Source organism: Ovis aries, chromosome 8 (assembly GCF_016772045.2).
Source record: "Ovis aries strain OAR_USU_Benz2616 breed Rambouillet chromosome 8, ARS-UI_Ramb_v3.0, whole genome shotgun sequence".
Lineage (NCBI taxonomy): Eukaryota > Metazoa > Chordata > Mammalia > Artiodactyla > Bovidae > Ovis > Ovis aries.
Window position 1 is genome coordinate 1,281,810 of NC_056061.1, and position 21,582 is coordinate 1,303,391.

Consider the following 21,582-nt stretch of genomic DNA (forward strand, 5'->3'; position numbering starts at 1 on the left):
GTCTATCATACCAAAGGAAACGTACCCTGATAGGCAGAAAGAAGGAAGAGAGAAAATCTCGCCAGAAGAAAGTAAATTTTCCAGGAGTGAAAGAATCACAAAAGACTGAGAAATGATGCCTGACATAAGAGCTTACTCTCTTCCCTCATTTGGGATGAGAAGAAAGCTTGGTGGAGCTGATGCTGGAAGCGTTCACTAAGGGTTGCTCTGGGTCATGAGCTTCACATGGTTCAGGATGAGCATCAGTCTGCCCCAACCACTTCCAGGAGAGCCCAGCAACTCTGTGTCACCACACCTGAGTCAGCTCCTTTGCATGCTTACCCAGACACAGACACAATTTGGGGATGGAAGAGGACTAGCAGATTTCCTGATCCAGTCCCATCCCAAAGGAATTACTTTCTTCATCCATGTCTTGGGAAGGGGCTTCCTTCTGGAGACTCACTGAACAGCTGCTCCAAGTTCAAATCAATCAGGGAGTCCTTGGCAGTGGCTGCCTGCAGGAAGTCCTTGTCAGAAGTGGGGCTGAAGAGCAAGAGCAAAGGGTCAGAGTCACCTCTAATTCCTGCAGACAGGCTTAGGCTCTTTCTTCGAGCCTCAGTTCAGTTCAGTCCCTCAGTCATGTCTGACTCTTTGTGACACCATGGACTGCAGCATGCCAGGCTCCCTGTCCATCACTAACTCCTGGAACTTGCTCAAACTCATGTTCATTGAGTTGGTGATGCCATCCAATCATCTTATCCTCTGTCATCCCATTCTTCCCCTGCCTTCAACCTTTCCCAGCATCAAGATCTTTTCAAATGAGTCAGTGCTTTGCATCAAGTGGCCAGACTATTGGAGTTTCAGCTTCAGCATCAGTCCTTCCAATGAATATTCAGGACTGATTTCATTTAGGATGGACTGGTTGGATCTCCTTGCAATCCAAGGGACTCTCAAGAATCTTCTCCAACACCACAGTTCAAAAGCATCAATTTTTCAGTGCTCAGCTTTCTTTATAGTCCAACTCTCGCATCCATACATGACTACCGGAAAAACCACAGCTAGTTTTTGACTAGATGGGCCTTTGTCGCCAAAGTAATGTCTCTGCTTTTCAATATGCTGTCTAGTTTCGTCATAGTGTTTCTTCCAAGGAGCAAGGGTCTTTTGATTTCATGGCTACAGTCACCATCTGTAATGATTTAGAAGCCCCCCAAAATAAAGTCCCTCACTGTTTCCATTGTTTCCCCATCTATTTCCCATGAAGTGATGGGACCAGATGCCATGATCTTCATTTTCTGAATGTTGAGCTTTAGGCCAACTTTTTCACTCTCCTCTTTCACTTTCAAATAGAGGCTCCTTAGTTCCTCTTCACTTTCTGCCATAAAGGTGGTGTCATCTGCATATATGAGATTATTGATATTTTCCCAGCAATCTGGATTTCAGCTTGTGCTTCATCAAACCTAGCATTTTGCATAATGTACGCTGCATATAAGTTAAATAAGCAAGGTGACAATATACAGCCTTGACACACTCTTTTCCCAATCTGGAACCAGTCTGTTGTTCTACGTCCAGTTATAACTGTTGCTTCTTAACCTGCATACAGATTTCTCAGGAGGCAGGTAAGGTGGTCTGGTATTCCCATCTCTTTAAGTATTGTCCCCAGTTTCCACAGTTCTTCAATTTTCTCTGAGCCTCTTTCTCCTTCTAAAATTTCTTCAGCATCTCTTTGACACTCAAAGCCCCAGAATGCTTCCTTTTCTTCTCCTTACCGGCATTGAGGGCTGTGAAACTGGCTTTGGAAACTTGGATTTTTCCGAGTGCCTCTCCTTGTTATGTCTCATCTTCTTGCTTCTTTATCTTCTCACCACCTTCTTTGAGCTTCTGCTTCTTTTCTTTAATGAAGTCATCTTCAGATTCTAATGCTTGTCTAAACTAAACTGCAGGTCTCTCAAGTTAATGTAAAACCCTCCATGCTTTGTAGTCAAAGATACAGGAACAAGCTCATCATATGCCTCAGAGTTGTCGATGAAGGAATTGGATTCATCATAACCGTAACCCATATCAATCGTGTCCTGTGTAAGCTCTTTTCTATATTTCTTTCCACCATATTTTTCTTCAAATTTCAAGGCAAGGGTTTCCATGTTATGCCATCCTTTTTCTTCATCAGTGAAAGGATCCGAGAGCTCTTTCTTCTTGTCTGAGGGATGAAGGCCCTTCACCTCCCCTCATAGGTTCTTCACCAGCTCTGAGTAGCAGAACTCTGGGCAGCACTTGTGATTCAGCTCAGAGAGCCAAGTGTGACCCCAACAGCTGCTGCAGATGGCTCAGAATCCTTACTCCCTTCTGCTCCCTAACCTGTTATTTCTGAGATTTCTTTAAAAATGCAGGGTTCAAAGAATCTAGGGGAGAAGTTTTTGAGATAAGCAGACTCTAACTGAAGGGTAGAAGCTAAAAGCAGAAGATTGAAATCTCCTCCAAGTCAAAGTACAGCTGTAAAGTTTATGTGAGAGCAAAGTATAACTATGACTTGCTAAAAATCACGTTTGTATTCACCATGGCGTCACAAATACAATCAGCTTTATGTTGTGAATTTGGCAGTTTCTTATAAGAGAACTCACTGTTTATAGTCTCCCAGTTTCATGTATACCATTCCCCTCTGCTTTTCAGCTATTGCTAAAAAACCCTAAATCTTATTTCCTTTAAGTTTATCTATCTCAGATAATTTCTTATCCATTATCACCACTTCTCCATCAAAACTGTTTGGGTATATGTCACATTCACTTAGGAAGTATCATTAAGTCACTTCTTTCTAAGAGGACTAAAAGTTTAACAATTATAGATACGTATAAATAATTTATGCTACTGGATTAAGGGGATAGGACTAGATTTTTAAACCTTTATTCTCTATGAAATAATATTTCCGCCCTAAAATCATGCTACATAGTTGGCCATCATTTGCCTATGTGCAAAATTAGTGTGGATTAAAAAACTAAAAGCAGTCCTAAGCAAATGAGATGATCCAGATTCTGCAACTGCAACAATTCCCCAATCATTCATTAATCAAAATACGTATCTTTTTAAAATAATATAAGGAATTGCATTAGATGACTGTAAAGGTAATTGAGAGTCAAATTTCTTCTACAGGAAGATTTCATTCTTTTGCAGGAGTATAGACAGCACCCATTTTGGCTATGCTTACCTCGTCGCCACACCAGTCAGAAGATGAATGATTGTATGCCCTTGTGTGGGCATACTACAGTTCAGTGTGGAGATGTTTAAAATCACTTTACTTTTTAATTCTATATACTATGAAATGATTTTCTGGGGTAATTATGGGCGACCCTCTGGAGTCCAACTATGAATAGGGAAAGAAACAAAAGTAACGAAGAGAAGAAATCTCTTTTTTAATTAGTTTATTTTAACTGGAGGCTAATTACTTTACAATCTTGTAGTGGTTTTTGCCATACATTGACATGAATCAGCGATGGGTTGTACATGTGTCCCCCATCCTGAACCCCCTCCCACCTCCCTCCCCATCCCATCCCTCTGGGTCATCCCAGTGCACCAGCCCCAAGCTCTCTGTCTCATGCATCGAACCTGGACTGGTGATCTATTTCACATATGATAATTTACATGTGTCAATGCTATTCTCTCAAATCATCCCACCCTCGCCTTCTCCCACAGAGTCCAAATGTCCATTCTTTACATCTGTGTCTGTTTTGCTGTCTCTCATATAGGATCATCGTTACCATCTTTCTAAATTCCATATATATGCCTTAATATACTGTATTGGTGTTTTCTTTCTGACTTACTTCACTCTGTATAATAGGCTCCAGTTTCATCCACATCATTAAAACTTATTCAAATGCATTCTTTTTAATAGCTGAGCAATATTCCATTGTGTATATGTACCACAGCTTTCTTATCCATCCATCTGCTGCTGGACATCTAGGTTGCTTCCATGTCCTGGCTATTATAAACAGTGCTGCGATGGACATTGGGGTACACGTGTCTCTCTCAATTCTGGTTTCCACGGTGTGTATGCTCAGCAGTGGGATTGCTGGGTCATAAGGCAGTCTTATTTCCAGTTTTTTAGTGAATCTTCACATAGTTCTCCATGGTGGCTGTACTAGTTTGCATTCCCACCAGTAGTGTAAGAGGGTTCCCTTTTCTCCTCACCCTCTCCAGCATTTATTGTTTGTAGACTTTTGGATAGCAGCCATTCTGACCAGCGTGAGATGGTACCTCACTGTGGTTTTGATTTGCATTTCTCTGATAATGAGAGATGTTGAGCATCTTTTCATGTGTTTGTTAGCCATCTGTATGTCTTTTTTTTATTTTTGTATATGGTGTTAGAAAGTGTTCTAGTTTCATTCTTTTACAAGTAGTTGACCAGTTTTCCAAGCACCACTTGTTAAAGAGATTGTCTTTTCTCCAATCCTTGCTTCCTTTGTCAAAGATAAGGTATCCATAGGTGCATGCATTTACCTCTTATTTAAGTGGTGAGGCAAAAGTTTCCCAAAGGACAGAAAGATAACATAGAAATAATGGGAGGCAAGGATTCAACGATGATCAACAGTATGAAAAAATTTTTATGAGAAAGCAAAAAATAATGGGCATGTTTAGCTATGCAGAGAAGTTTGATATATATTAATTAACTGTCTTGGCATTGGGAATTTTTGTACTAAGGTTGTTTATCAAGTTCTGTGCCAGAGTTGTTCATATCCTATGCCTAGGTCCAGTTTTAGGGTAGCTATATGATTCAAAAGTCTCTATGCTAGTCTCTGAGACTCTGCTCAAAATCTTTGATTAGAAGGAAACATTGGCAGAGATCTACTTCAAATAAATTACTCTTGTCAATATAGTTGAAAGAAGTCCTTAAGTATTATTTTCATCATTAAGATATAAAAATACCTCTCTTATAATGTCATATGTTTATATTTCATTACAACTTATCATTCTGCTTCTTTTAATAATTGTTTTCATGTAAAAAAGTGTTTTTGAAAGAGTCCTTTAAAGAACAGCCTGTATCACTAGGAGTTATAACTAAATCCCTTTTATTTGTTATAAACATCAGAACTAGTTGGATGTTTGAAACATTATGAGCATCATGAACATCCAACTCGTTTGAATTTTGGCAGAGAGGTACATTCTGGTTAGACAGAATGTTTACTGCATGTCTGTGAACACAGGGTTGCTAGAAGATCTTCCCACCAAACCCATACCCTGCCCAAAAGGTTTACAATTCGTTCTCTTTTGACATTCTGGCAGATCAGCAGCTAATCAGGTTTAAATAATACTTTTTAATAAAGTTACTCCTCAGTGGTTGAGAATTCAGACATACAGGTATGTTCTTGAATACGAATTTGACTTTAATTAAAGGGTCCAACCTAGTATATTTTGGTTACACATCAGTTTTATAAGTAATACTATTTTTTGAAAATGTTCAGAACAAGTTTATAATGGTTTGTTAAATTCCTCTGGTAAATCCCCCACAGCTTACCTCCATATGGAGAAGAGATACGCCTTTCATTCAATGAGAATAACTGATTTAGCCCCTTAATGTTCTCAATCACAGGCTAAATCCCATTTTTAATATGAATAAGAATATTCCCAGCCCCAGAGTCTATCAGGATATGTAACTCTGAACCACTACGGTCCAGATATAACATCAGCATGGAAATATTTTCCAGGTCTAATAGTCTATGGAAGTTGTTAGTTGCAGTTGCTTGCGATTATTTGTGAGACACTGTTGAAATAGAAAATTACAACTCTTAAATACTTTGAATCAATCTTGGTTAAAATGAAAAGAAGCCACGAATGACAATGGTATCATGATGTCTTAAAAAACTTAAGAGTAAAACTGTTGTCATAAAGTACTTTACCAGTCATTACTGAAAAGTGAGGGAGAAAATGCGGGAATATTTTCACTCCAGTGTCCACAAGAACATTAACCAGCTGGTGCAAAAGTAATCTTTTTTAATAATAGTTTTTTTTTATTTACATACAAGTTGAAAAGACAGTACAGCGAGTTCCCCTATACCCTCACATGCCCAGTTTCCCTTATTGTTGATGTTATATTACTATGGTACATGTGTCACAAGTAAGTAGCCAACATTGGTACATTACTTTTAACTGAACTCCTCATTTTATTCACATTTGATCTTAGCCAGAAGTCTGAGAAGTACTCCACATTTTATTTAGGGTTCACTAATTTTTTCCTACGTCTTTTATGTTCCAGGATCCCTTCCAGGACGTTATATTTAGTCATCATGTCCTCTTCGCCTTCTCTGCTTTACGACAGAGTCTCAGTCTTTGCCTATTTTTGATGGTTTTGTTTTAAAGAGTGCTCTTCAGCTATTTTGTCTCTTGCCTGATGCTTTTCTCATTGTTAAATGAGATTGTGCTTTTGGGGGAGGATGGTCACAGATGCACTTCCATTCTCACGACGCCACACTGTGTTGGGGGTACATGAGTTATTATTTGGGTGAGGCTGACCTTCATCACCTGACTGAGACAGTGTTTGCCAGAATTCTTAACTGCCAAGGAGAAAAATAACATTATATTTATTCATTTTTTACTACTACCTTTTAAATTTTCTTTCATCATTCATGTTTGTTCAGAACATTACAGTAGGCATGAAGGAAAAAATAACTGCATCTGTAAACTCAATCTGTCTGAAGTATATTATAATATATGAAACCATGCCATTATCTTTTACCAAAAAAATAATAAAAAATAGCATTCAAATAGTAATTTGATATTAGGGTAAAAGATTAAGACCAAAGTCCAAGTAAGCCATCTATAAGGTTTAAGCGTGAGTCATGTTTCCCTTCTATTGAGTTTACAGAAATGTTGACATGATGTGTATGATTTGAAATGTCAAATCCTTGAAGGTTTCTGCACAAGGGTTTAAATAGAAACTAAAATGTTGGCATATGTCAGTGATTTTCCAGTTCCTGTTTGATCTCAGAAATGTACAGATTATCTCGGCCATCGGATACTTCTTTGTTGGGATTTCTCAGATGGTGCAGTGGTAAGGAACCCACCTGCCAATGAAGGAGACATAGGAGACGTGGGTTCAATCCCTGAGTCAGGGAGATCCCCTAGAGTAGAAAATGGCAACCCACTACAGTATTCTTGCTTGGAAAATTCCATAGACAGAGAAACCTGCAAAGCTACAGTCCATGGGGTTGCAAAAAGTTGGACATGACTAAGCAGCTAAACACACACACACAAACTTCCATGCTGATAATGGCTTTCTTCAGGACACTAAGCGCATGCGGCGGCCGCTGCGGCGGGCCAGCGCACTAAGCGGGGCCGAGAGCTACCCTACGTCCGAAGTCAGGGACAGCGGCCCAGAGTGCCAGGCTGAGCCGGCGCAGGAACGGCTGGGAGGAGCCACCCCGTGTCCGAGGTCAGTGGCTGCCGGGAGGAGACACCCCGTCTGAGGTCAGGACGGCTGGCTGCCAGGAGGAACAGCCCAGCGTCTGAGGCCAGTGGCAGCCTGAAGGAGACACCCCGCATCCAAAGTCGGGGCAGTGCCTGAGAGGAACTACCCCGCGTCCGAGGCCAGCGGCAGCTGGGAGGAGCCAGCCATCGTCCGAGGTCAGGGGAGGCCGGGAGAAGCCACCTCGTGCCCAAGGCCAGGGGCGGCAGCTGGGAATAGCCGCCCACGCCCAAGGCCAAGGCCGGCGGCTGGGAGGGGCAACCCAAGGACCAGTGGCTGTGCTGGCACAGGAGGGCCTAGAGGAGCTATCCCACGTTGAAGGTCAGGAACGGCGGCGGTAAGGAGATACCCCTCATCCAAAGTAAGGAGCAGCAGCTGTGCTTTGCTGGAGCGGCCGTGAAGAGATACCCCACGCCCAAGGTAAGAGAAACCCAAGTAAGATGGTAGGTGTTGCAAGAGGGCATCAGAGGGCAGACACACTGAAACCATACTCACAGAAAATTAGTCAATCTAATCACGCTAGGACCATAGCCTTGTCTAACTCAATGAAACCAAGCCATGCCTGTGGGGCAACCCAAGAAGGGCGGGTCATGGTGGAGAGGTCTGACAGAATGTGGTCCACTGGAGAAGGGAATGGCAAGCCACTTCAGTATTCTTGCCTTGAGAACTCCATGAACAGTAGGAAAAGCCAAAATGATAGGATACCAAAGAGGAACTCCCCAGGTCAGTAGGTGCCCAATATGCTACTGGACATCAGTGAAGAAATAACTCCAGAAAGAATGAAGGGATGGAGCCAAAGCAAAAACAATACCCAGTTGTGGATGTGACTGTTGATAGAAGCAAGGTCCGATGCTGTAAAGAGCGATATTGCATAGGAACCTGGAATGTCAGGTCCATGAATCAAGGCAAATTGGAAGTGGTCAAACAAGAGATGGCAAGGGTGAACGTTGACATTCTAGGAATCAGCAAACTAAAATGGACTGGAATGGGTGATTTAACTCAGATGACCATTATATCAACTACTGTGGGCAGGAATCCCTCAGAAGAAATGGAGTAGCCATCATGGTCAACAAAAGAGTCCAAAATGCAGTACTTGGATGCAGTCTCAAAAATGACAGAGTGATCTCTGTTCATCTCCAAGGCAAACCATTCAATATCACAGTTATCCCAGTCTATGCCCCAACCAGTAACACTGAAGAAACTGAAGTTGAACGGTTCTATGAAGACCTACAAGACCTTTTAGAACTAACACCCAAGAAAGATGTCCTTTTCATTATAGGGGACTGGAATGCAAAAGTAGGAAGTCAAGAAACACCTGGAGTAACAGGCAAATTTGGCTTTGGAATGTGGAATGAAGCAGGGCAAAGACTAACAGAGTTTTGCCAAGAAAATGCACTGGTCATAGCAAACACCCTCTTCCAACAACACAAGAGAAGACTCTACACATGGACATCACCAGATGGTCAACACTGAAATCAGATGGATTATATTCTTTGCAGCCAAAGATGGAGAAGCTCTATACAGTCAACAAAAACAAGACCAGGATCTGACTGTGGCTCAGATCATGAACTCCTTATTGCCAAATTCAGACTCAAATTGAGGAAAATAGGGAAAACCGCTAGACCATTCAGGTATGACCTAAATCAAATCCCTTATGATTATACAGTGGAAGTGAGAAATAGATTTAAGGGCCTAGAACTGATAGATAGAGTGCCTGATGAACTATGGACGGAGGTTCCTGACATTGTACAGGAGACAGGGATCAAGACCATCCCCATGGAAAAGAAATGCAAAAAAGCAAAATGGCTGTCTGGGGAGGCCTTACAAATAGCTGCGAAGAGAAGAGAGGCAAAAAGCAAAGGAGAAAAGGAAAGATATTAGCATCTGAATGCAGAGCTCCAAAGAATAGCAAGAAGAGATAAGCAAGCCTTCCTCAGCAATCAATGCAAAGAAATAGAGGAAAACAACAGAGTGGGAAAGCCTAGAGATCTCTTTAAGAAAATTAGAGATACCAAGGGAACATTTCATGCAAAGATGGGCTCGATAAAGGACAGAAATGGTATGGACCTAACAGAGGCAGAAGACATTAAGAAGAGGTGGCAAGAATACATGGAAGAACTGTACAAAAAAGATCTTCACGACCCAGATAATCATGATGATGTAATCACTAATCTAGAGCCAGACATCTTGGAATGTGAAGTCAAGTGGGCCTTAGAAAGCATCGCTAGGAACAAAGCTAGTGAAGGTGATGGAATTCTAGCTGAGCTGTTTCAAATCCTGAAAGATGATGCTCTGAAAGTGCTGCACTCAATATGCCAGCAAATTTGGAAAACTCAGCAGTGGCCACAGGACTGGAAAAGATCCGTTTTCATTTCAATTCCAAAGAAAGGCAATGCCAAAGAATGCTCAAACTACCACACAATTGCACTCCTCTCACATGCTAGTAAAGTAATGCTCAAAATTCTCCAAGCCAGGCTTCGGCAATATGTGAACCATGAACTCCCTGATGTTCAAGCTGGTTTTAGAAAAGGCAGAGGAACCAGAGATCAAATTGCCAACATCTGCTGGATCATGGAAAAATCAAGAGAGTTCCAGAAAAACATCTATTTCTGCTTTACTGACTATGCCAAAGCCTTTGACTGTGTGGATCACAATAAACTGTGGAAAATTCTGAGAGATGGGAATACCAGACCACCTGACCTGCCTCTTGAGAAATCTGTATGCAGGTCAGGAAGCAACAGTTAGAACTGGACATGGAACAACAGACTGGTTCCAAACAGGAAAAGGAGTACGTCAAGGCTGTATATTGTCACCCTGCTTATTTAACTTATATACAGAGTACATCATGAGAAACGCTGGACTGGAAGAAACACAAGCTGGAATCAAGATTGCTGGGAGAAATATCAATAACCTCAGATATGCAGATGACACCACCCTTATGGCAGAAAGTGAAGAGGAGCTAAAAGCCTCTTGATGAAAGTGAAAGAGGAGAGTGAAAAAGTTGGCTTAAAGCTCAACATTCAGAAAACGAAGATCATGGCATCTGGTCCCATCACTTCAAGGGAAATAGATGGGGAAACAGTGTCAGACTTTATTTGTTTGTGGCACAGCCAGGAAATTAAAAGACGCTTACTCCTTGGAAGAAAAGTTATGACCAACCTAGATAGTATATTCAAAAGCAGAGACATTACTTTGCCGACTAAGGTCCATCTAGTCAAGGCTATGGTTTTCCTGTGGTCATGTATGGATGTGAGAGTTGGACTGTGAAGAAGGCTTAGCACCGAAGAATTGATGCTTTTGAACTGTGGTGTTGGAGAAGACTCTTGAGAGTCCCTTGGATGCATGGAGATCCTATCAGTCCATTCTGAAGATCAGCCCTGGGATTTCTTTGGAAGGAATGATGCTAAAGCTGAAGCTCCAGTACTTTGGCCACCTCATGTGTAGAGTTAATTCATTGGAAAAGACTCTGATGCTGGGAGGGACTGGGGGCAGGAGGAGAAGGGGACGACCGAGTATGAGATGGCTGAATGGCATCACGGACTCGATGGACGTGATTCTGAATGAACTCCGGGAGTTGGTGATGGACAGGGAGGCCGGGCGTGCTGCGATTCATGGGGTCGCAAAGAGTCTGACACGACTGAGCGACTGAACTGAACTGAACTGAACTCAGGGCTCTCTCCCCAGAAGTTTGTTCTCCAGGTCCACCTACAGTCTTCCTAACTTTAGCCGCATGGAGGCTGAGGGCATATAAAGGAAGTGCTTACTGCAGGGCTGGGTGATTTCCTGTCTGTACGGCAGGGCTCCCTCCAAGTTCTGCATGTACAAGCAGATGGCATGGCTTGGCACATCATGTGCATCTTATACATGTTACTGTCCTCAAACATACAGCTCTTCTCCTGGCTGAGTTCTCAGATCCCCAGCAGCTCACTGGGGAACTTGTGTAGTGCTTGGCCCTTCGTAACTCAGTTCATTGCAAACATATCTGATCATGTGTCTGCCTCTGGGGGATAGGTGAACTTCCAGATTTCCACCTTGGCCTTATCCTTGTCTTTGTTGGTCCATCTTGCTCTTACAAGTAAAAAAAATAAGAATCTCTTAAACAGTCATTCATATCTTCTGTTGAGTACAGGACATCAACGTAGCTGGTAAAAATCTCCTCTCCTGGGTGGATTTCTCTGACTTCTCCCAGGGTCCCTTTGCAGGTCACAATGACATTGGTGCAATATCAGCAAATGTTGCTGATCCCAAATGAGAAAGTTCTTCATCTTCGATTGTAAATCTATGATAGTTAACCTGTATGAAGTGTACTACCAGGATATCATTTTGGGGAACTGAAGGTGCTTGGAATGAAAGTGATACAGAGCAGCAAGGTTCCTTCTGAATCAAATCCTTCTTTTCACTATCTAATTTACCCAGATGTGACTCTAACTCCTTTATGGCTAACATTTCTCCGAAGGTGTTCTTTCTGGGTGGATTTTATGTATAGCCAGAATTCTTGCAATTAACCTTCCAGTCTCTGAGGGATTCCAGTTTCCCCCCAAAACAATCACAGGAGAACATTCCAGCTTGTGCATCAGCCAGTCATCTTTCTCGCATGTTACCTCACAGTAAAATGTCCACTTGCATCTTCCACATTTGGACAATCCTCCTTTCCCGGTGAAGCAGAACTCACAGTGGTTGCCCCACTCATTGACCATAAGCATGGAGGCATAGGCCTGCAGGAGAGGAGCAAGTCCCTACCTGGAAGCGATGTAGGGCCTTGCCCTGGCTGCAGAAGTGCTCCAGACCACTGTTGGCCTAGGCCCTTATTCCAGCATCTCAGTTTGTGCAGAGGAGCTGCAACTGCAGCTCCCCTATAACATCTTGTTTTAAATATTAATCTATATATGTGCTGTCTAGCAGATATTTGTCACTCTTTTGTGAGCTGTCTCATTCTTTGAACCTCTTTCCTATAATAAGAAATTTCTCATTCTTGTAAGTTCTTGCTTTGCTGGAGCACAAGGATAAAATGCACAACTCTTTCAGTAAAATGTGGCTTCTTCTTCTCTAGTGGCTCAGATGGAAAAGAATCCACCTACAATGCAAGAGACTGGGGTTGAAGCCCTGGGTTGGGAAGATCCCCTGGAGAAGAAAATGGCTACCCACTCCAGTATTCTTGCCTTGAGAATTCCAAGGACAGACAGCCTGATGGACTACAGTCCATAGTGTTGTAGAGAGTTGGACATGACTGAGCAGCTAACACACTTGCAATAAAAGTGAGGAACTCCTGCGCTAGTGATCACAGGCATCACATCTCCGGTGAGGGAGATGCCATGTGGAATCCACTCTGGTAAAGAGATGGCAGAGACATCGAGTTTTACAGGCAGCATGATATGATTTGTCCACTTGTCAAAAAGCCATAGGGTATAGGTCTTAGCTTTGTCTGACAGACCAAAAACTCACTCTAGTGGATTCTTCCTAACCACAAAGAGTTAGCAAAATATTCTTCCACAGTGTATTACTACTTATTTTTTGATAATAAGAAAGTCCTGAAGAAGACAAATAATTTATATTAAAAAGTAAGTAAGAGCAAAGTCAAGGTTGGTTTAATGATTGTATTGTTCTGATGCTCCTGATTCCATTATCTTCTTTCTGAGTGGTAGAGGGAAGCTGCACCTGATACGCATGGGTGTGTGTTGTGGATATGAGCATTATCCAGTATGAATCAAAATAAAAAATGCTCGAAAAACTCTGAGCTGTTATCTTTTTTTAATTTGTTTAAAATCTAGTTTTTCAAATAGGCACTTATGCTTTTGGATCATATCATTTTAGATCATTACCAAATCATTGTTACCAAATAATGCTTCAACTTATACTGACTTTCAGTTTTTGTGAAAAGTTACCAAAAGAATTAGACGTAAAGTCTCCACTTTGACAGTTTCTATATTCTACAACTTTTTAAATGATATAAATACCTCATTTGTACCTATATAGTGAGCAAATAAGAAAAATCAATTTTGGTTTTCCCTAAATATTTGAAACAATTTTTACCTCTAATCAAGGAAAATATTTAAAATTTTAAGTTATTTTGATATAATTATAGATATATAGGCTGTTGCAAATAAATGTACAGGAAGGTCTCTGTACTTTTCCACTTAGATTCCCCCAAAGTTAACATCCTGTATAACTATAGCATAATAAGGATGCCAAGAATTTGACATGGGTAAATCCACAGAGCTTGTTCAGATTTCTCCAGTTATGCATGAGCTTATATGTATGTATATGTGTACTGAAGTAAAATTTTTAACTTTTTAAAGTTTCTCTTTGCTTTACTAAATTGGTTATGTTGAGCATTAAACTCCAAAATGTCAGTGGCTTAATGCAATAAGAGTTATTTCTTACTCACACGAAAGTTAACGGATGTGTTTCTGGTTGTAAACCACTTTTGTGGTCATTTGAAAGCCCAGGCTCCTTCTAATTTGCTGGTCTATCCTCCCTTAAGTCCTAGAGTAGGGTCCATTCAACTAGCAGACGAGGAAAGCCAGGTGTGGGAGTGTTGCACATCTCTGTGGCCCAAATTTCACTGGTCAGGACTCAGTAGCATGACTACTCTTGTTGCAAAGGGTGAATGGGAAACATAATGTAGCTAGGTATACAGGAGGGAAAAAAAAAAAAAAGGTACTGGTTTCCACTACAGTTGGTTCCTTGAATTTAAGAACCAGGTCTTATATCTTGTCATGACTTGTCAAAAGTACTGGTTACCCTTTTTAGTATCATTTTCTCTTAATCTATTTCCAATTGTTTTCCTAAACTTAGTTATCTTAAATTCTATGTATCTACTTTAGCATTATTATTGCAAAAGAATGAGAAATGAATAAATTCAGTAAGCACTGAAGGAGTTAAATAAGTTTTACAACATTTCAATTATAAAACTTTATTTTTTATAAATTCTTTTGTTTCTTGTTCTTCAGTGTGCTAAAAATTAATGAGCTAAATTTATATGGTGACTACGTGATAAAAATATTTGGATTAAAAATTATAAGTTTGAACAACGATCCATATATTAGACTATGTAAGAGCCAAATATAACATTTAGAAATATAAAAATATTTTTACTTCCTTTTATAGAAGACCTTATCAAAGTAGTTTACATGTGAAATAGAGATCATAATAGAAAAAATCATTTTCTATTAATTTTAAGACAAATATTTTGTTTGCATAGATTATCTGAAAGTTTCTTTCCAGCTTGGCTCTTACAGTAATACTGAGAATAGATGTCTTTCACTGTTAGCAATAGCAGTTCAGTAATTTAATTCCACCTAACCTTATAATTGTATGAGTTCAGTGATTCTATCTTTGTTCTTTAGGTACATAAACTATGATGGAGATAATGTAAAAAACCTTCTTGCAAGTCTGCAAAAGGGATTTTGCAAGCCCTAATGATCGCAGCACGCAGCAGTAAAGGACTCAGTTTAACCATAAGAAAGGGGCCACTTTCCCAACTGCAATTCTTCCAGGAAAATCCTATAATAGAGGAGATAAGAACTTAATTTAAAAATCATTGTTCCATGGAAATTCCTTAAATAAACATGAAAGTCAGTTCTGCGCTTTAGCAACTGGTGATTCTCAAATCATTATTTCCACTATAATGTATTGTGGTCTATGTTGTGTTCAGTTCAGTTTAGTTCAGTCACTCAGTCGTGTCCAGCTCTTTGTGACCCCATGGACCGCAGCACGCCAGGCTTCCCTGTCTGTCACCAACTCCTAGAGCTTGCTGAAACTCGTGTCCATCGAGTTGGTGATGCCATCCAACCATCTCATCCTCTGTCAGCCCCGTCTCCTCCTGCCTTCAATCTTTCCCAGCATCGGGGTCTTTTTCAAGGAGTCAATTCTTCATATCAGATGGCCAAAGCACTGGAGTTTCAGCTTCAGCATCAGTCCTTCCAATGAATAATCAGGAGTGATTTCCTTTAGGATTAACTGGTTTGATCTCCTTGCAGTCCAAGGGACTCTTAAAAGTCTTCTCCAACACCACAGTTCAAAAGCATCAATTCTTTGACACTCAACTTTCTTGATTAAGATCTCAGGTAAATGACAGTTCAGAAACCATAGATAACTCTTCAGAGAGAATTAATCAACTGGGACTAAAATATAGATTTTCCTTTCCTCATTCTTTTTTTTTTTTTTTCTGTATACTACAGGGTACTAAATATGCCTATCATTAGGAACAGTGCCTATAGTCAGAAAGTTCAGAACTGTCTAAAACTGAATGCTTATTTAATATGTATAGATGGCAAAGATTTCATCAATGTATATTGTATTCTGAGTTTATGCACTCTAACAGGTATGTCAATGGTGCTTACCTTTAAATTATTCAAGGTGCAATGTCTTGGAAATGATTTCTCTTCAAGCAAGTATCATCATACCTTACTGGACATTATATCATACCGAATATACTACTTTTACTCCCACAGCTGTAAAGGTCTAGGACTGAAGGCCTATTCAAATAGACACTGAATGATATTTCCTAGATAGTAACTATTAACTCATTCTCTTCTGTGTGGTACTTTCTTTGCTTGTAGTTATGGACATTCCAAAATTGGAGACAGATTCCCTGAAAAGAGTGCTGTACTCTGCATATAGTTAAGTAAGCAGGGTGGCAATATGCAGCCTTGATGCACTCTTTTCCCAACTTGGAACCAGTCTGTTGTTCCATGTCCATCTCTAACTCTTGCTTCTTGACCTGCATACAGAATTTTCAGGAGGCAGGTCAGGTGATCTGGTATTCCCATCTCTTTAAGAATTTTCCACAGTCTGTTGTGATCTATGCAGCCAAAGGCTTTGGCGTGGTCAATAAAGCAGAAGTAGATGTTTTTCTGGGACTCTGTTGCTTTTTTGATGACCCAATGGATGTTGGCAGTTTAATTTCTTGTTACTCTACCTTTGCTAAATCCAGCTTAAACATTTGGAAGTTCATGGTTCATGTACTGTTAAAGCCTGGCTTGGAGAATTTTGAGCGTTATTTTGTTAGCATGTGAGATGAGTGCAATTGTGCAGCAGTTTGAACATTTTTTGGCATTAGTTTCTTTGGCATTGGAATGAAAACTGACCTTTTCCAGTCCTGTGGCCATGGCTGAGTTTTGCAAATTTGCTGGCATATTGAGTGCAACACTTTCACAGCATCATCATTTGAGAATTTGAAATAGCTCAACTGGGATTCCATTATCTCCACTAGCTTTGTTTGTAGTGATGCTTCCTAAGGCCCACTTGACTTCGCATTCCAGGATGTCTGGCTCTAGGTACGTGATCACATCATCATGGTTATCTGGGTCATGAAGATTTTTTTGTATAGTTCTTCTGTGTAGTCCTGCCACCTCTTCTTAATATCTTCTGCTTCTGTTAGGTTCATATCATTTCTGTCCTTTATCGTGCCCACCTCTGCATTAAAGTCTCCCTTGGTAGCTCTAATTTTCTTGAAGAGATCTCTAGTCTTTTCCATTCTATCATTTTCTTCTTTTTCTTTGCATTGATCACTGAGGAAGGCTTTCTTATCTCTTCTTGCTATTCTTTGGAACTCTGCATTCAAATGGGGATATCTTTCCTTTCCTCCTTTGCCTTTCACTTCTTTTCTTTTCTCATCTATTTGTAAGGCCTCCTCAGACATCTATCTATCAGACCTAATCCCTTGAATCTATCTGTCACTTCCACTGTTTGTTAGCTGCTATTAAGAAATTAAGGCAGAAATCTAAGTTGTTAGAAATCAATGAATAGATGGAAAATATGGCATGCGTTTCTAAGCAGTTCCGCCTGAAACACATTGGTTGTGAATTTGTCAAATATACTGAAGGAATGCTGAAAAGAAGGCCTAAGTTTAATTGTGAAAATCTTTCCAGGATAGTATGCACAGGTGATTAAGGGGAAAACAGTGATCTGTCTTTGGTATGAGTAGCATCTTGACTATGTATGATGTAAAACCTGAATTCCTGAAGCACAGCAGGCTTTCCTGTTCCTTGCCAGCCACTGACATTCCTTTTCTTCCTCCCTTTAGTCCTTCTCTGGCATGATAAATACAGATGTGACTATGGAAATCATCTATGGAGTTTTAAGGGAGAAGCATGTCAAGCTGTTTTCCAGAGCAAAAAGTTTCCCATGCAATTTTCCTCTACTTTCATACTTATCAAGTTTTATTAACATTTATTAATATTCTTCAATCTATTTTCCATTTTCATGCTGGAAACTTATTTTCAAGATTCCTGAAAACTTAATCAGTTCTCTTCCAGATACACAATATAAATTTGCCTAATTTAAGTTAGCTAGTAGTGGATAATGGGAACTATGGTATGAAACTGTCATTTGGGTAATTTGTCTGTCTTAAGCTATGGAATATATGAATCTTGAAATATGAGAATCTTCATCCTGCTATTTGAGTGAAAGTTGTAGAAAGAGAAGATGGCATTTTACCTTCCATGTGGACGTTTTTGTACCTTCCATATAGACATTTTTGATCTTGTGAACTAATTGGTGTGAATTTTATCATCCTGTTTTGATTTCTCCCTTCAGCTTCCCATGTTGGCTGAGGTGTGTTCCAGACTGCTATTCATTTGAGCCAAGGACAGAATAGTTAACAAGAGAAATCTTGTTTAAAAACAGCATGTATGGTAAAACCAATACTAAAACTACTTGGAATATTTTAAAACATCTAAGACCCTAACAACCCATTTGGGGCAGGTAGTGGTTCATTGATTGTGATTTTCTTATTAGTGCATTTGCCAGCTTGTCATATCCAAAGAATAAAAAATTAAATCAGATCTTTCTCCAAGCCTACTTTTTCCCCAAGAAAAGGGGAATTTAAAAATTCCTCCATTCTCCATAAAAAATACCATGCTAAGTATATGAAAACACTTTCAATCTTACCAACAAATACATCATGAAAAATAAATCAGAGTCATACTATTTAGATCCTACCACATCACTAATTTTTAAAAAATAGACTAACATCTAGTATGGAAGATACATTCAAATGAGTGCTGGTAGATTCAAATCGGGATGATAATCAAAGTATTTTGAAACTAGTATAGCATCCGCATGCTTAGTCACTCAGTCTTGTCTCTTTGTGATCTCATGGCCCTAACCGAAGAACAGCCGTCTAATCAATCAGCATTCTGTTTTTATTGAAGTATAAACCCTTACAAGCTTTCTAATGAATAATGTCAAAACAAATCATATTATTTGACTCAGAAGTTCTTCCATGCGTGAATTAAATCTTTTCGATAAATTTCCATGTTACTTTCCAGACACATTTTATCAATCTACACTTTTATCATCAGTTAATAAGAATCCATTTTCTCATATCCTAAAGAATACTAGATGTTTTAAATTATGTTAAACTCCTTGCCAATACAATAGGTGAAAATACTATTTGATTACTGGTTTGATTTCTTTGGCTACTAATACAGTTGGCTGCTTATATTTCTTCTGCTGTGTACTGACTGTTCTTGTCCTGCTAGTTTTTAATGCCACATATTTAAGCCCTGTTAATTTATGAGTAGAAGACAAGAGATTGAAAGGATTTTCTTTCATCCACATGGCCACACCCAATTATTTTTCAGGGTGGAAATTAGTCTCCTTTAGGACACAGTGTTCTGAATGAAAAACTCAAGAATGAAAGAATGTGCTTTGTTACATTTTGGTCAAGAACAAATCACTACATTTAAAAATGCATTACAACAGAAAGGGGTGGATATTGGCTGCTGTGTTGGTATCATAGCTGCATTTAGTTCTATAAGCTTGTCTTCTGTGCCTCATGCATTGCTTTACTTTTGCTCAACCCCTGCCAGGGTGGGACCACCCAAGCTCCTGAATGCAGCTCTTTCTGTAGGACCTTAAGTTAAGCCCAAATTGCAGGGTAGGAGGTCTTTAGTTTGCTCTTTGAGGTATGAATAATTTCTCTACCATCTATTTCACTCCACTCAAGTTACCATGTGGAATGCCATTTGGGATAGCTTGGAAATGGTTCTATGCTTGTATCATAAAAAAGACTCAGACAAGTTTTGTGTATTTTGTGATGGCACAGAAAATAAGGAGAGGATTCAGGGTTTGACCTAGAAATCTCATCCAAGTTGGTTGGGGTTTTGGGTTTCCTGAGTTGTCATGTCTGGGGGAACCTTGCAAATGGGTTGGTAATGAGGCATTTTGAGGGCTGCTGATTCGGGAAATGTATCAAGCTGTCTTGGGTACGTGGCATCCCATTTGCTTTGCATTCCATCTAACATTTAAAGCATAAACCTAGTATTGTAGGGTCATTGACATTTAGCTCTATTATTCATATTCATAGAAGAAGGTCTAGGAAAAATCTTAGAACCACATTTTCATCATGAAAAGTAGGGTAATAATTATATTTTCCTGAGGAGAGTCAACTTTTTGACTGAGCTGTTCCCACAAGGTTTACAAAATTTGTCTGATTCCTTGATTGACAGTGACCGGTCTGTAGAAGGCTTTAAAAGTATATTCATAATGACAAAAGGCAACTATTATGTTGCAGTAGAAAGAGCTGTCAAAGAGAAATTAGAAACTAGCTTGTTTCCTGTGCAGTCTAAGGGCAGTTTCTTATCTTCTCCAAATCAGTTTCTTCCTATGTAAACAGGAGATGCATTATTCATGATGTCTAATTCACAAGGTCATGAACCAGACTGAATGTCAAAATACCATGTAAAATACTACATGGATGCTAGTTACTACTGTGACCTGATAAATAGTATGCTATGAGTTAGAAACTTTTATAAATATCCCCAAGTGCAGTGACCATTTTGACTAAAGTTATGGGAGACACCAAAAGATCATGTGCTGTGGGCCTGTTTGTGTTGTTTTTCTGTGTGTGATTGTATGTGTGAAGTACATATTATCCACCTTGAATTATTTTTATCTATCATTTACTCTTTTCTTCTTACTTTTAAAAAATTGTAATTTACTGTTTGGTGGCACTGGCTCTTCATTGCTGCATGTGGGCTTTCTCTGGCTGTGATGAGCATGGAGCTGTGCATGCTAAGTCGCTCAGTTGTGTCCAACTCTTTGCAACGCTATGGACTGTAGCCTGCCAGGCTCCTCTGTCCATGGGATTTTCCAGGCAAAAACACTGGAATGGATTGCAATGCCCTTCTCCAGGAATCTTCCCAACTCAGGGATCAAACCTGCATCTCTCATTTCTCCTGCATTGGCAGGTGGGTCCTTTACTGCTGGTGTTACCTGGGAAGCCAGTTGCAGTACACAAGCTTCTCATAGCAGTGGCTTCTTTGGATGTGGAGCATTGGCTCTAGGGCACATGACCTTCCGTATTTGTGGTGCACAGGCTTAGTTGCCCCACACCATGTGGGATTTTCCTGAACCAGGGATCAAACCCATGTCCCGTGCATTGGCAGGTGGATTCTCAAACACTGGAACACAAGTGAAGTTCTATCATTCAGTTCAGTCACTCAGTCATGTCCTGCTCTTTGAGAGCCCATGGACTGCAGCATGCCAGGATTCCTTGTCCATCACCTACTCCCAGAGCTTTCTCAGACTCATATCCATTGAATGGGTGATGCCATCCAACCATCTCATCCTCTGTCATCCCCTTCTCCTCCTACCTTCAATCCTTCCCAGCATCAGGGTGTTTTCAAATGAGTCCGTTCTTTGCATCAGGTGGCCAAAGTATTGGAGTTTCAGCTTTAGCAACAGTCCTTCCAATGAATATTCAGGACTGATCTCCTTTAGGAAGGACTGGTTGGATCTCCTTGTGGTCCAAGTGACTCTCAAGTCTTTTCCAACATCACAGTTCAAAAGTATCAATTCTTCAGCACTCAGGTTTTTATTATAGTCCAACTCTCACATCCATACATGACTACTGGAAAAATCATAGCTTTGACTAGATGGATCTTTGTTGGTAAAGTAATGTCTCTGTTTTTTAATATGCTGTCTAGGTTGGTCATAGCTTTTAAATATTCATTTCAAACTTCTGGTTCCTGAAAACATTTCTAAGTTTTTCTTTTCTTGAGATGGGAAATCCACTGATTTAAATTCTTTTAATACTTGAAATGATCAATGCTATTTTCTTAATTTAAAAAAGTTTTACCTAATTATATGTGTATCTATCTATATGTGTATACACATATATATAGAATTTGAATTACCAAATATGACAA

At 39.9% G+C, this 21,582-nt stretch overlaps 1 pseudogene; it reads right to left on the reverse strand.

Moving 5' to 3' along the window:
- Nucleotides 1-6,779: 6,779 nt before the first annotated feature.
- LOC101118281 (N-lysine methyltransferase SMYD2-like) overlaps nucleotides 6,780-21,582 on the reverse strand; it is a 43,338-nt pseudogene continuing 28,535 nt past the window's right edge.